At 45.4% G+C, this 15,361-nt stretch overlaps 1 protein-coding gene across 21 annotated transcripts in view; it reads right to left on the bottom strand.

Annotated features, from left to right (window-relative positions):
• Window positions 1-15,361, bottom strand: part of Tenm4 (teneurin transmembrane protein 4) — a 2,974,939-nt gene that overhangs the window by 414,090 nt on the left and 2,545,488 nt on the right. For 3 of the 21 annotated variants that reach the window (XM_063262756.1, XM_017589181.3, XM_039113177.2), the window contains one exon: window positions 3,976-4,073. The exons of the other annotated variants lie outside the window; for them this stretch is intronic. The gene's annotated coding sequence lies outside the window, so the exon portion shown is untranslated. The remainder of the gene's footprint in view (window positions 1-3,975; window positions 4,074-15,361) is intronic. 21 annotated transcript variants of the gene reach the window in all.

Below are 15,361 nucleotides of genomic sequence, written 5' to 3'. Positions count from 1 at the left end.
CTACACACTCCCCATTCACAGAGACAGAAAACTAGAGCCTGCCACCTTGCTCTGTGTTACCCTCGCTGTGCTCTTAATTCTTCTTTGGGTATCAAGTTCTTCACCTAAAAATGGAAGCTTACCTTAATTACGTTGATGGCTCTCACTCCTGGCCTGTGACTCACAGGAAGAAATGCATCTGACACCGAAACCCTGCAGACACACATCGGGTGAGGCACCAGTCTGCCCCGTTACTGAACAATGCCAACCTTTATGACCCACCGTGTTTCCTCTATTATTGTCACCTGCATGCTTTTATTAAAATGTGACTTAAGTACAGTGGAGGGACCCAGCTGCTCAGGAGGTTGAGATAGGAGTCAGCCTCTCACTCTTTTCCTTTTCCTCCCTGTCTCTCCCTCTCTCTCTGTTCTCTCTCCCTCCCTCCATTTGTCTTGTGCACATGCATGTGTGTATACACACAACACACACACACATACACACACACACACACACACACACACACACACACACACACACACACACACACACACAGCATGCCACTCAGGTATGAGGTATAAGGCCCTTAGTACCAAAGAACCAAAGAAAAGAAAAACAATTACCAGCAAGCAGCCAGCCCTTAGATCCAAGGACATAGTACCTTGGAAGCCGTTCCCCATTCTCTCCCCAACCTCAGTTCCTCCCCTAAGGGTAATCACTCCCCAGACATCTAAGGCGTTTGTTTTTGCCTGCTTTTATACTTTATAAAAGGGAGTTATAAAGCTCTGTGTCCGGCTCCTGTCTTTCGGTTTTATGCTTGTCGTGATCATTAGCACTGCTGCATGTATTGCCCCATTGTGGGAAGAGTCTGCATTCGTCCATTCGAGGCTGGGTGTGGCATGTGTGATTTTGTCTCACATGCACCCATAGGCACACTTCATGGGCATAGTCCACGGAGTGGAAGCGCTGGCATGCCTATGTTCTGAATGGTCGGGACTGCAGAACAGTGTTCAAAAGTCAGCCTACTAATTCAGTCCAACTGGTGGGTGTGAGTGTATTCCAGTGGCTTTGCATGGGCAAAATCCATCTCTCCCATTCAAGCCTTTCTAATGGAAGTGGGGTAGTGGTAGCATTTATGCCATGGTGGTTCCCATGTATCATTTTCTCAAGAATAGCGATGTTTCTGTGGCTTTCCTGGCTGTTTTCCTATCCTCTTTATGGAGGCGTCTAAGTCTTTTGCCCATGTTTTATGAGCTGATTGTCTTTTTGTTATTGATTTATAGGAAGAGCTGATTCTTTCCTACGGCTTATGTACTGGATAAGGAATCTCTGTTGAAGAGTCAGGCATGGTGAGATGAGCTTGTAATCCCAGTGTTTGGGAGGGGAGGCTAAAGCAGGAGAACCACACTTTCCAGGCTTGCCTGGACAAAAAGAGGAGAATCCATTTCAACAAAACAAAACAATCAAATACATACACCTTCTCTATAGGTTAATGGGTCATTCCAATTAATTTTAATAAATGATGGTCTTGAATCACCAAATTAATTTCATAACTTGAAATGGATCACCTCCCACAGTTTGGAAATGGCTTCAATTTGGCTGTGTGGCTTCCAGGCGTCTGGATCCCCTAAAGGCCCCACTGGCTCTATAGCAGTCAGAACATTTCCGTGTCTGCAGCCAGTAACTGTCTGGAGAGCAAAGGCCAGGATATTAGTTTTATTTAGTTAAAAACAACGAACAAATCTATTTTCTATCTTAAATGACAACAATATCCAATTCTCCTGCGATTCTAAGCCCGCCAGCCCCTTAGCCCAGACTGAGGGAAAGGACTTTGGGAATGAGCAAGTAGTGGACTATATCTCAGTAGAGACAGACAGTATGTTTTCCTGGTATGGCTTTTTACCCAGAGATAGTTCCAAGGATGCCAGAAACTCCCAGAGGTCCTTTCTATCCAACAGGTAAGAACAACACTCCTTTAGCTCTGCCAACAGTGGCCACTGGATCCAGGCTTCCCCACAGCTATGGTACTTGAGGGTCATTCCCCTCAGCCTACCCCTCCCCCAACTCTTCAGAGCAGCTTTCTCCACACACTCAAGGTTTCAGGAAGCAAGGACAGTGACCCTATTTAACCCAAGATAACAGAGCTAGTCAGGTGACAGAACTGGCTACGGAGCCAGACTGACCCGGGTTATACTTCTTGGTGGGAACCAGACACTGTGTGGATCCTGGTCACGCTAAAAGGACTGGAGGTTCTCATGTGCATATACAAACCCTCGTGCATACACACAGATGCACACACATAAGCACCTGCACATGATAGGCATGTGCACAAGTGTATACATGCTGCTGGGTTTTTCTTTTCTTTCTCAAAAATCTATGGTCTGCACTCAAACAGTATTTCACTGAATTTTACCTTGTGCTGCTTTGAAAATGTTTAAGAGTCTCTAATGCATGTATAATTCAAAAGCACAAAGTGTGGGGCATTTATTTTACAGTTTACAACTCTCATTGCCATTCAGTAACTCATCTGATGTTCCCAACAGCCTTCTAAACATACATAAACACAGGATGCTTCACATGGCCCCTGACTTGATAGTCTAGGACTCTCCTTCCACGGACATGGATTCTAGGACTAGATCTGTGACCCTGGCTATTGGGTAGGAGAGTTTGTACAGCTCTGGAACCCACCTTCATTTTTCCTCTTCAACTGCGTGTTTCCATAGCAATCAATCTATCCTTAGGAGGTTCTGGGTTTTAACTTCTTAAACTTCCTTGGCTCGGAGTTATGTTTGTGTGAGTTTGTCAGGCATGAGCATCTCTCTTTTATGCCTAATGAGCTGCATCTTCTCGTTCCTTTTTTTTTTAAATAGAGTTGCCTGTACCTCTTGTCCTCTCTTAGCCAAAGGTAATTCCATTACCAGTTAATGAACTCGATTGATTATGTATCTCCTAGGGATCAGGCCCTAAGTGCCACATGACCATCACCCCAACACAGATGCTCTCTGACAGGCATGCATTAGCATCCCCATCTCACGAACGAAGAGATAGAAGTTTGGAGATGAGAAGCGACAGTATATAGCCACATACAAAGTCAGCAAGCCTTAAAAGCCAGGATTGGACCCAGGTCCCACTGACCAGCAAATCCTGACTTGTTCCACTGCCCCAGACTGCCAGAAGCAGCATCTTGCCTACTTAGTTAGTTAGTTAGTTAGTTAGTTACTACTTCTTTTGAGTTAGCTAAACCATGCAGGTGGACGGAGCAGCACCAGTGGGGTCATCTCACCCCTTCTCCTCCATTTTGCTAAGCTCAGAATAACACAGCAGCCTTCCTGCCAGCCCAGCATGAGCAAAACTGCAATGAGGACTCAGGCTTGCCTCCGCGCCATCCCTTCTGCTGGCAGTGGCCTGCAGTTTGTGTTCTAGGCTGGCTTCATTTGTAAGGTGACATTTGTTGGGTTGGAAAGAAGCGCCAAGCAGGACTTGTCCTAGAAATGAAACTACGTGGAATTATTGGAGGACCAAGGAATTAAAAAAAAAAACGGTGTGGGAATGGGATTGTGTTCTCGCTGCACAACAGTGGTTAGATCGTCAGACACGGAAGATATGGCAGGAGGGAGGAGGGAGGAGATTTCAAATTGAGAGAGTGGAGAGGATGCTCTAAAAGGCTTGAGTGTGGACAGACACCAGCTTCCCTGGTAGTTGCTGGAGCTCCTGGCCCAGTACAGACAGCCGTAAGAATCTGTGCTCTGACAGTGAAAAAGGCCCGCACTTCTAACACCCTTTCATCTCTGAAATCCCATAAGCCTGTGAAATATATGCAAATCACTACAGCAATAAACCCATACTCCCTGTTCATTGTTCTTAGGGGGGAACATTTATTATAAAGTAAGTGGAGATGAAGTTACCTATTAGCGCATATCTGAAAGGCAGGGTGAGGGGAGCCCCTGTAACATTAGCTGAAGTCATGAATACTCTGAAGTGGAAAAAAAATTGACTCACTTTTTAAAAAAATCTTCTTAAAAGGGTCTAAGAATAGTCCTTCAAATAATCCTTGAAGTACGCAATTTTAATTTGGACACATGGTAATTTCAGTCTACCTGTTGGAAAAGACAAGAAAGAAATCAGTCACTATTGATGAAGATTGCTCTTCTTGCAAATGTCAGAGAAGACTCTGGAAGCTTAGAGGTGGTGCAGGGGCTAGGGGGAGGGGTGGCATAGGGGTGGGGGAGCCACAGCAAAGAGTAGCCCTAAGCTGAGGCTAGGTTTCACAAGGAAGGTAGCAGTGCTTGGTCTGAGCAAGGGCTCAAGCGATCTGTAAGGAATGAATGAAGAAGAAGGGTGGATGGGTGAGGTTATCATCAAACTTTGATATGGAGAGCTGCCCGTAGGCTTACCTCTTCAACTCTGTGGGAGAAACAAAACTTCTAGGCACTGAGCTTATTATGAGAAACAGCACTGAAGCCATGTTTGTGATGTAGTAGTACATTTAAGGGATGCTGGGCCAGCTCTATCTATGAGCAGAATTCTGGCTCTGCTGTTGGCTATCAGCTCTAAGCTGACTGATTTATGACTGCTGTTGGGCTTAAATTGGATACATAGGCCATTCATTAATTTTTAGCCCTTTTCTTTTCCTAGCATAAGCACCGAAGACCATAAATTTCCCTCTAAGTGTTGTTCTGGCTGTATTCCACGACTTTTGATATTTAATATTTCCTTGTTAGTTCATTTGTAACTATTTTATAATTTCTATTGTCATTCCCTTTTGACCCACGAGTGAGTTAGTACTGTGTTTGTAAAATCTCTCAATACGGTTTTAAAAGACACAAAATAGAAAACGTCTCATCTTCCTGTTATTGACTTTTAGCTTAATTGCACTGTGGTGAGAAACTGTGGTCTGTAGGATTCTGATTCCTTGAAATTTATTGGGAAATGTTTTATGGACTAAGATGTAGTCAACTTTTGTAAATGTTGTATGTATGCTTAGAATACTAATGCATTTTCTGATGGGATCTCTGGCCAGTTTCTTTTTTTGCTTCCTGCCTTCCTTTCTCCCTCCTTTCCTTCTTTCTCCCTCCTATCCTCACTCTTCTTTCTTGAGACAGGACCTCATGTAACCCAGGCTGGCCACAAACTTACTATGTATTTGAAGATGACCTTGAAAACTTATTCCTCCTGCTCCCACCTCTGGGGTGCTAAGTGGGGATTGAATTCCGGGTTTTGTGTACACTAGGCAATCACTCTTTGTGTACACTAGCCCTGCCTAGACCAGCTTCTTTCAGGCTCCTTGCACTCCCATTTCTTTGCTGGTGAAAGAGGTTGTGAGCAACCCACACAGTTCCAAATTACACTTAGTTCTGGTGACAAAAACAAACAAACAAACAACAACAACAACAACAAGAACAACAACAAACGAAACCAGACAAACAACAACAAACCACAAAACAAAACAAAACCTCAGAGAGTATAAGAGAAAGCTGTCCAGGTAGGGCTAGCTTTTGCTTCTAATAATATTAATGGCACTATCTCATGCTCTCGAACCATTTGAAGTTTCTTAATAATGAGCACATCTGTCACTGGGTCTTAGCAAGTCTGAACAGAAGCCATGGTGTCACTCAGAAAGGTAGCAGGTAAGGCATTGCAATGGAAGTCACGCCTGATGTGCGAGTGTGTGCGTGCGTGTGTGTGTGTGTGTGTGTGTGTGTGTGTGTGTGTGTGTGTATGTGTGTGTGTGTGTGCGTGAACGTGCAGTTAGTCCCTCTGCCCTGTGTACTGGAACTCCCCTGGCACTCCCTGCCCTGCTCAGAATCATCTTCTCAGTCACTGTCCTGAAGATCCCCTCCTGTGATCACCTGCAATGCCGCCCTCCTTTCTAACCTGCTTCATTCCAAGATTACATTCTGTCAAGATTTTAATATCCAACCTCAGGAGGTAAATTCAGAGACAATCTCCTTGGCAGATGTAATTCTGGAACGGGGCTGGGGTTAGGTAGTGGGTGGTGAGCAGAGCAGCACCGAGCTGATAGAGTTCTGGGGACTCTTCCTCTAGCACATGCCCTTCCCGTGACCTTGTCCCCTCCCCCACCTCATGCTCTTTTCTCCTCAGAGCTTAGCTGAAAGAGCTGTCTGCGTCTTCCTTCTCCACCTACGCTTGCTCTTCACGGATCGCCGTGGTGTGGCTCTCATTTGCTGAATGTTCTCATCAGGATCCTGACGATGACACTGCATAGGATGGATTCACGGTGGCCTCGCTGACTCATCTGCAGCAGGAACTGCCCATCCTTCTGGAAACTGACCCGTCTCAGCGTCTACACCACCAGCTTTCCCCACCCTTTTCTATCTTCTAAGAAGTCTCTCTGGGTTTGAATTTCTATAATTTCATCAGAACCGTTTCAAAAAGAACAATGACCCTAAGCCACCATCTATTAGGTGCACACTAAGTTCATGCCAGTTAATGTGTTGGACATTATTTTACTTCTCTTCATTCACACAGTAACCACCAGAGGTAGATGTTACTATTTATGTTTTCCAGGTGAGAAAGTGGAAGGGTAGAAAAGTCTTACAAACTCCTAGGATCACCGAGCTGAGACGTGGGAGACTAGGAGTCAAACTCCTGTTCATCTAATCCAGAGCATATGAACTTCACTGTGGTCCTCACTCCTGTCAGCCTCCTAGCTCTTGGCCTCTGAGACTACCAACTCCCCACAATGTTTACACTGCTCTTCCTTCACTTTCTCCCCCTGGAAGGTCTACAAAACAACTCAGTGGTCCTGGCCCTGCTCATATGTCCTTCTTCAATGTGCTTGCCAAGCCTAATCAATGAAACTACTCCCATTCCTCACTGTGAAAATTCTGCACATCAAGCCACACATTGGTCCCCTAAGAATTGCATATATAGAGTAGATTGCTTTTTAGAAGTCTAAATAGAAGCAGCCGAACAAAGGGATTTGTTCTCAGTGTTTCCTTTTTCTTGTTTTGCTTTCTTTGTTTGATTGTTGTTGTTTTAAATTTAATTGTATTTATTTATTTTATGTGTATGGCTGTTTTGTCTGTATGTTACCACCTGCATATCTAGGACCCATGGTTGTCAGAAGAAGGTGTGGAATCCTTTAGAACTGGAATCATGGATGATTGTGTGTTAGGTATGCGTAGGTGCTGAGATTTGAAGTAGGGTCCTCTGGAATAGCATCAAATGATGATCCATCTCTCCAGCCATCCTAAAGATGTTTTTAAATGCTCACCCTTGGAAACACTACACCAGGCTATTGTTAGAATGCAAGGAATCTTACTAGAAGTCATGGTGCTTGGGTAAGGGAGAAGTTCTGCTCAGCACTTGTGCATGGACGATGTTCACATGATCTATCTAGAGAGGATGGTTGCCAAGGTTACTAAATCAGGTCTTGTCAATTTCCTTACCCAATTGCCACATTTTAGAATCCCATTTACACATCAAGCCGCACTCAAATGCCTCCTCGTTCTTGAGAGATTCACCTTCTCTTTCTCTAAGAGGTGTAAATGAACCCCCTTTCACTCCAGATCATCTTTGCTAGCTAAGTCACACTTGGCATTCCATCGTCCATCATGAAGGTCACAGTTCAAAAGGAGCTGCAGCATCCTCATTTTGGCCTCTGGGCTCAAAGGTGAAGTCAGTTCATTCCTGATCCACTCAGAACCAAACCTAGGGCTTGGCACACAAATGCCAGTGTCTGAAACAAGATGGCATTGACATCCCAAAATCGCCAAATACGGGTCTCAGTGGATGAAAATAAGAATATCGGGTACTAAAGAAACACCAAATCCATCCAAAGAGATAAGGAACCCAAAAGGAGGAGGCTGTTTTCACTGGACATGGAATTTGTACACTGTGGCTCACAGCCTGTCAGTGAGGTGCTCCAGGTGAATTAAGCATTGGAAATTTACATTCAGACACCCCCCAGTTCCCATAGTCAAAAATCAGAGCCAGAACTTAGAAGGTAGAAAGGGTTTCAGGCAGAGTCACTACAACCAGGCATCAGCAGAGGGACTGGAAGGGCTGTGTCCATTCAGCTTTCTCTCCACTCCCAGACCAGCAAATGAAGCCTCCGGGAAGCCAAATGCTTTTGGTATCACTAAAAATAAACTCCCAAAACTTCATCTAGATATATTGCAGCTGCAATTTACAGCATCTAGAACTTCACATGGTATAATTAGCAAATGGATTACAATGATTTATTTTTGGTTTCAAAGCTCAAATGAACACAACCTTCCAGTCGAATGGGAAAAGAAGGGGCTTGGAGCCAGCCACATTCCTCCAGCCCCTTCCAAAACCATAATTTCCATTCTGGCAGACATCCATCTACTGATGTCCAGTGGACATGCCATGAGAGGGGACAGGGACTCTGGGTCCCTGAGGAGTGTGACTTTGGTGATAAAGCCTCTAACAGGGTCTAAGTTTATTCTTCTTGTAACCAGGAAGGTGCCCAAAGTCACCCTGTTTACAGACAGGGAAACCCAAAGCATTCACTGTGGAAGAGTCACAAGCCTTAAATTTATCTACAAGCATTAGCATGTACTAAGCCAAACACAGCAGAGACTAATCTCACGGAGGGATTCCCTCTACAAATACTAGATGCGTTTTCAGAACTCCTTCCTTCAGCTCGCCTTGGCACAGGGAGAAGCCTACTGGGCTGGTTCTGAGAGTCTCAGTGGAGCACGGTGCTGAGAAAGGCTGGGCCATATGGCTAAAGGAAGGCAGGACTGGCCAGGCCGGGAGCAGACTTGTGTTTGAGTTTTCCTTCCTTACATGTGCCAGGAATAACAACCCCTCCGAGCACTTTTTATAAGTGGCCTTCATGACGAACTACCTCAGAAGACTACTCTGGCAATGAAGCGAGAGGTGTGTGAGAGAGGTTTTAATAAATGAATACTAGAAAACTTTTGTCAAGTAAATAAATTCTAAAATGGTTGTTCCTTTTGCATGTCTGTGTGTGCATGTCTGTGTGTGCATGTTTGAACATGTGTAGTTGCACACGTGTGAGGCCCATATTATGTGCTGTCCTCTGTGGACCTTTTCAGAGAGGCCAGCCAGCAAACTCCAGGGATCCTCTTGTCCCTGCCTCTGGATCACCGGGATTGCAGTCTTACAACACCTCTTTTACATAGATGCTGGGGATCCAAGCTCAGGTCCTCATAAACAGCAAGCACATTGCTGACTAAGAAAACCCCCAGTCTCCAAAGTATCTCCTTTTGCTGAAGACTTTGACCAAGGTCCTATGGACTTGATAGGGCTAAGTACAGAGTACCAGAAAGCCTGAAAGGTTATCCTCTCTAGTTTTCTGCATGGTGCCTGGGCAGAGATAGGTCTCCCAGCTGAGCCATCTGTAGCTAAGAGAGGGGACTGGGTTTCAGGTCAAAGCATTAATGACTTGCCTGCCACTCTAAGCACTCCCCACTTAAACAAGTCAAATCCCACAAACCACTGACACAGGAGGTAAAATGAGGGAACCAGGGATTATTACATAGACGAAAAAAGGGCTTCTCACAGTGAGGGCAGGAAGGCAGTATAGACCCAGAACCCACCCTGTGCTAGGCACAGGACTAGCACTTTCACATTGCCCTCGTGTGCAAACTCTCGACCTGCCACAGTGCTCTGTCACCCATCCTGGGCCTGTGCACCGAGAAGCTGTTTGTATTTCTTGACTCTCTTAGGATCCCAGCTTTCACTGCCTCTCCTCGCAGGTCTCCAGTAAGCTGAGAATTTCAGTGCCCTGGTCTGTAGTGCCCAGACCTGCCTGAGTCTCCTGATAACTTTCACAACCAACAATGGTGGGCTTGCAGAGCTTCGGAAGATGAGAAGAACTGGGAAGATTGAATTCTGTGTTCAAGATTGCTCACAAGCATCTCTCCATCTACCACTCATCCCGAGGCTCCGTCCAAGACACAAACGCTGCCTTCTTCAGAGAGGCACTCACCCCTCTCTCCACTCGCTCAGCCTCACTTAGACTGAGTGCCTGGGGAAGCCTCCCCCTGCTCACACACCAGAATGACCACCCATCCTCTCACCTCTATTCTTCAGAGCCCCGTAATCACATCCAGATCTCACTGACTGGAAAACAGTTTTATCACTGAGGGCTGCATCCAGGCCCTCCTAGGCAAGCACTCTATCTTGGTCCTTTCCAGAGGCCTTTACTTTTTATTTTGAAATAAGCTCTTCTAACATGCCCAGGCTGGTCTTGAATTCACACTCCTTTCCAGCTTCCCATACTGGGGATTTTAGGCCTGTGTTCTCAGAGGGTCTGTAAGAGACTCTAGGACCAAGGTCTCCATCCTGACTTGAATGCCAGTCCTCTGTGCAATCATGTCTGTCCTCTGGGGGCCAGGCACACAGTGACCTCATCAGCATCTGTTTTGTTGATGTCTCTATAGCAACACATAACACCTAGTAGGCTCTTAATAAAATCGTACCAAGGACATTTCTATGTAAGTCAAGTCCTTTTTTAACTGAAGGTGGTTTGGCTTGACCCTCCTTCAGGCCTCCCCTACACTTGGTGCCTTTCCAGTCTTGTTTACTCCTGTGACTTAACCACTGTCCAAGTGGTTACTTGCTTTGCCTACAGACCGTAGCAGCTTAGAGAGGAAAGCAGAGGAGATCTGTGAAAGGGAAGATCTGAGTCTGGATCCTTGGAAAGAGACACCCAGCAGAAAGAGACCCCAGGGCCTATTTTTGGAGCCAAATTTCCAGCCTTGAGTTCTGGCTTCATGGGCATAAAAATGCCTTTCTTCTTCTTCCTTTCCTTTCTTTCTCCCCCCTTTGGCGTGAAATAAATGGTTAGCCATTAAGATGTAAAATGCAGCTGTCACAGTTCATAGAACAACAGACAGGTTAATATGGGTTCTTAAGAATGTCATTTCCTCGTATTAACCCCAGAGCAATGGCGACCTATCAAGATGCACTTCGGAGACTCCGGAAGCCGGCTGCATTTCTACTTTAATAATATTTGATGTTTAAATAATGTTTGATGCCTGTTTCCAAGTAGAGTCAGATACTCTGCTTTTTTGATTCTCCCTCCCCCTCCTTCTTCTCCCCTTTTCCTCCTCCCCTCCTTCCTCATTGCTAGGCTGAGTATATTGGCTTTGGGTTTCTTCCATTCAAATGCATATGTGGGTTACATTGGAGTTTTCTCTTTGCCTCTAGAACCTTCTGATCCCAGCTTCCTCGTCTCTTTTTCCATTCCTTACCTCTCCTCATCTTCTAGGCCACCCATTCTACCTGCTTACCACCTGTCATAGAACTAATGTAGCTTTGAGAATGTTTCAGGTTCCTCCCTGCAGGGGGTGAGTTTTGTTTTGTTTTGTTTTGTTTTTCATGATAGCTGAGAGCAGTCATGGCAGGCCATTTCCAGCAGAAGTGAAGAGCCAAGTGGTCATCCCTGCACCATGCAGGCCTGAGGGGTGGGATTGGCACTAAGGCTCCACCCAGCTAGCAGTCTGAGGAAGTGACATTGAGCCCATCCTGCCTATCACACTATTTTGGTTCCAGGGCTACCCTAGGATCATCTATGGAGCAATCCTATGTGTCAAAAGGCTATTTGTGGGATGCCCGCTGGAATTTGGCTTCACTCTGGCTTGTTGAGCTGTGCATGTTTCATAAGAAGTGCTCAAGGGACAAGTTGAAGGGTAAAACCTTCCATCATCAGAACTACTTTCAGTTCCTCAAATGGGCAAGGTTCTCAGACCCTAGTGCTCTATGCACATGGCTCTTCCTTCCTTCCTCCTTCCTTCCTTCCTTCCTTCCTTCCTTCCTTCCTTCCTTCCTTCTTTCCTTCCTTCCTTCCTCCTTCCTTCCTTCTTTCCTTCCTTCCTTCCTTTTTTCTTTTCCCTTTTCTTTTTCTCCCTCTCCCTCCTTCATATTACTGAGTTCTTTCTCTTTGTCCTTGTAGACTTAAGCCCTCCTCACTCTCTGGCTGGCTTGAGTCTCTGGTTGATTCTTCCCACCCTGTGCTTCCTTGGAGATCCTTTTTGTCTTTGGACAGTGGCCTACTGTTGTACCTGCCTCCAGCAGATGTCTGAGGGAGTACCTGCCCGACCAGCACACACGTGCAAAGAAGAGTCAATCCATTACTTAATCTATGCATTGACTCTCTGCCTTACTCTCAGAAGAATTTGAGGAAACATGAAGATCAAATACACTCCCGTGGAGCTTGGAGTCCAGTGGAATGGCAGGCACATAAGCATTTTTAAAGCATAAAAGGATTGAATAATAAGATCTGGATAAGGACTCTGAGTGAGGGAACCTTCCCTCTGGTATCCTTTGGACCAAGTATGATTTGTGGGTACACTTAGTGGAAGCTTTTTGAGCATATAAAATAGGGTGATGGGGAGGACTCAAAGGGCCTTACAGAGCATATATTTTAGCAAGGAATAGTGAAGCTAAAAAGAGAGAGAAAGAGAGAGAGAAGGAGAGGTAGAGGCAGAGGGAGAGGCAGAGGCAGAGGCAGAGGCAGAGGCAGAGGCAGAGGCAGAGGCAGAGGCAGAGGCAGAGGCAGAGGCAGAGGCAGAGGCAGAGGCAGAGGCAGAGGCAGAGGCAGAGGCAGAGGCAGAGGCAGAGGCAGAGGCAGAGGCAGAGGCAGAGGCAGAGGCAGAGGGGCAGAAGGAGAAAGCCTGCCAGCTAATGGCAGTTGAGAAATGATCCTGGGACACCCAGTGGTGACTAGGAATTCTCAATCTGGGTCACTGACTACCTGTCTAGCAAGTTGCTGCTTCCTGAAGAGCCTCATGTGCTTTATCTAGAATATCAGAGTTGGAACTGACATCTCAGATAATAAGCTATGGCATGGCTGGGTCCTGTTCAAATGGTGTAGCTATGCTTCTTCCTGAGATACACTCTTTTTTTTTTTCTTTTTCTTTTTCTTTTTCTTTCTTTTTTTTTTTATTAACTTGAGTATTTCTTATATACATTTCGAGTGTTATTCACTTTCCCGGTTTCCGGGCAAACATCCCCCTAATCCCTCCCCCTCCCAACCCTCCCCCCATTACTGCCCTCCCCCCATAGTCTAGTTCACTGGGGGTTCAGTCTTAGCAGGACCCAGGGCTTCCCCTTCCACTGGTGCCCTTACTAGGATATTCACCGCTGCCTATGGGGTCAGAGTCCAGGGCCTGAGATCCACTCTTAAGGCACACATGGTACAGGGAAGCATCACTGTGGGACTCGGAGGCCCAATTTCTTCCAGCATAGACTTCCAAACCTAGTTGGCCCAGAAACCTGTACCACTTCTTCTCTAAGCTCTGATCCTTCTGGCTTCCCTCCATTTTCCTGCTTTTGTCTTTTAAACCTTTGTTCAACAAATGTGTAAAGTTGCTACCCCCCAGTATGTTTATGTCTACAGCTATGGTGATAAAGTTGACCTAGGATTTTCCTTTTGAAAATTAGTGAAAGTCCTAGCATTCAGCTCCTAGGTACACAAGCTCCTAGTCCTTAGCCTCCTGGTGCTCAGACTTCTGGTTCTAACCATTTTGGTCCTCAGCATCCTGGTCCCCAGAATTTTTGTCCTCACAGTCTTTGGCTTCTTGGACCTTAGGCTCCTTCCTGGTCTTCATTCAGCCTCTTGTTCTTAACATCTTGGTTTTCAGCATCCTGGTCATCAGCCATTCACTCAGTATAGATGGCCACCAGCTCTCAGTGACTCTGCTCATGTTGTGAGCCTGACATGAAGGCATTCTCTATTGTCTTAGGTCTTTTTTCTACTCCAGAGGTCTCAGGAGCCTCTGTCACCTCCATATTTCTCTTCTGATCTATCTTCACTAGGATCCACAGCCATTTTCTTTCTGCTATTATCACATCACACTGTCCTGTACTGCTGGGTTCTGTCTTGTATCTATTATTTTGAACTTTACAAGGCCAGACATTACTTTTCTATCACGGCATCCCAGCAGTGGGTAAGCCAAAAAGTACTTGTATGTAGTATTGTGAACTTAGACTCCCACCACATTTCTAGCCAGTGTCCTTTTACCAGCCAGGGCTGTAAGGAAGAACAGAATAGTCCTTCTCCTACCCTTTACTTTTCTAGCAAAGCACAAACTGATCAGTTCTGTAGCCTCCTCTGCCCTTGGAATTTGTTCTTGGCTCACACAGGCTCTATGAGCCCAGCACCTGCATCCTCAATGTCTACTTTGTGGATTTTCTGAGGGTGTGCTGGTGAGTGTACACCATTCATGGGAAGCAAATTCACCTTTGTATCATTTTCACAAATTAAGATGCCTGCTAGCAGTGTGAGCCCTGTTTTCTGCATCTGACAATTTTGGTTCTTCATGAAAGGAACAATAATTTTCTTCTTCAAAATTTGTCAGACTACAAGAGACTGCAGGAACAGATACAACCACTAGGGTTGAGCCTCAGCTCTGACTAGCCAACTCTAAGGCCTTAGTGACTTTTTATTTCCTTCGAGGAACCTACAGATCCTCATATGAACATTTACGTGGACCACACCACCTTTCTGTTGTTGATACAAAGATTAACTTCAGAGGATATAAGACTCTTGGGATATGGAATGTAACACTAGATTCTCAGTGAGAAGTGACTCTTGGACCTCTTGCATGAACTGGGAAGGTGAATAGAATAAGAATATCATGCATCTTTATGGTTTATAAATCTGAAATTGATGTTATGCACAATATCCTAGTGAGTTCTCCAACAATGTATTAAGACAGACCTTACAAAGAAAGTAATTGAGGTCAGAGACATTGAATGATTTGTCTAAGAACACAAAACCAGAAGAGGGCAGACAGGTTGTCCTGGACTAGCTAACTCTGCCTTCAAATCTAGACTCTTTAGGAGCTCCTGGCCACAGAATAGGACATTTACACAGTTGCATGGGTCTTCAGTTAATGGCTAAGTACTTATGTTCTGATGGTCACCTCCAACAGGCCATGGTAAAGTCCCTTTGAAACGCCAGTATAGTTAAGGTGGTTTATGGTGATTGCATAGCCACTGTCCCATTTATCTTCCTGGAGGTGAAGCTGAGGTAGGAGGAGTGGAATGGACACCTGTCACTCCTGGATTCAGAGAACCAGTACCCTCATTCTGCTTGCCCTCCACATCTTAGTTTGCTTTCTGTTGCTGGGATAAACATCATGACCAAAAACAACTTAGGGAGGAAAAGATTTATTTCAGCTTACAGGTTATAGCTCATTATGGAGGAAGGGGGTGGGCAGGACCTGGAGGTAAGAACTGAAGTAGATGTCACAGAGGAACACTGCCGAAGGACTTGATCCCTATAGCTTGCTCAGCCTGTTTTCTTACATCCATGGACGATTTGTCCATGGGCAGCATCATCTACAGTGGGCTAGACCCTTCTCAGTTGAGGAATCCTCTTTCCAGATGATTCTAGTTTGTGTCGAATTGATAAAACAAA

This window comes from Rattus norvegicus, chromosome 1 (genome assembly GCF_036323735.1).
Source record: "Rattus norvegicus strain BN/NHsdMcwi chromosome 1, GRCr8, whole genome shotgun sequence".
Lineage (NCBI taxonomy): Eukaryota > Metazoa > Chordata > Mammalia > Rodentia > Muridae > Rattus > Rattus norvegicus.
This window is presented reverse-complemented; position numbering and strand designations above follow the sequence as displayed.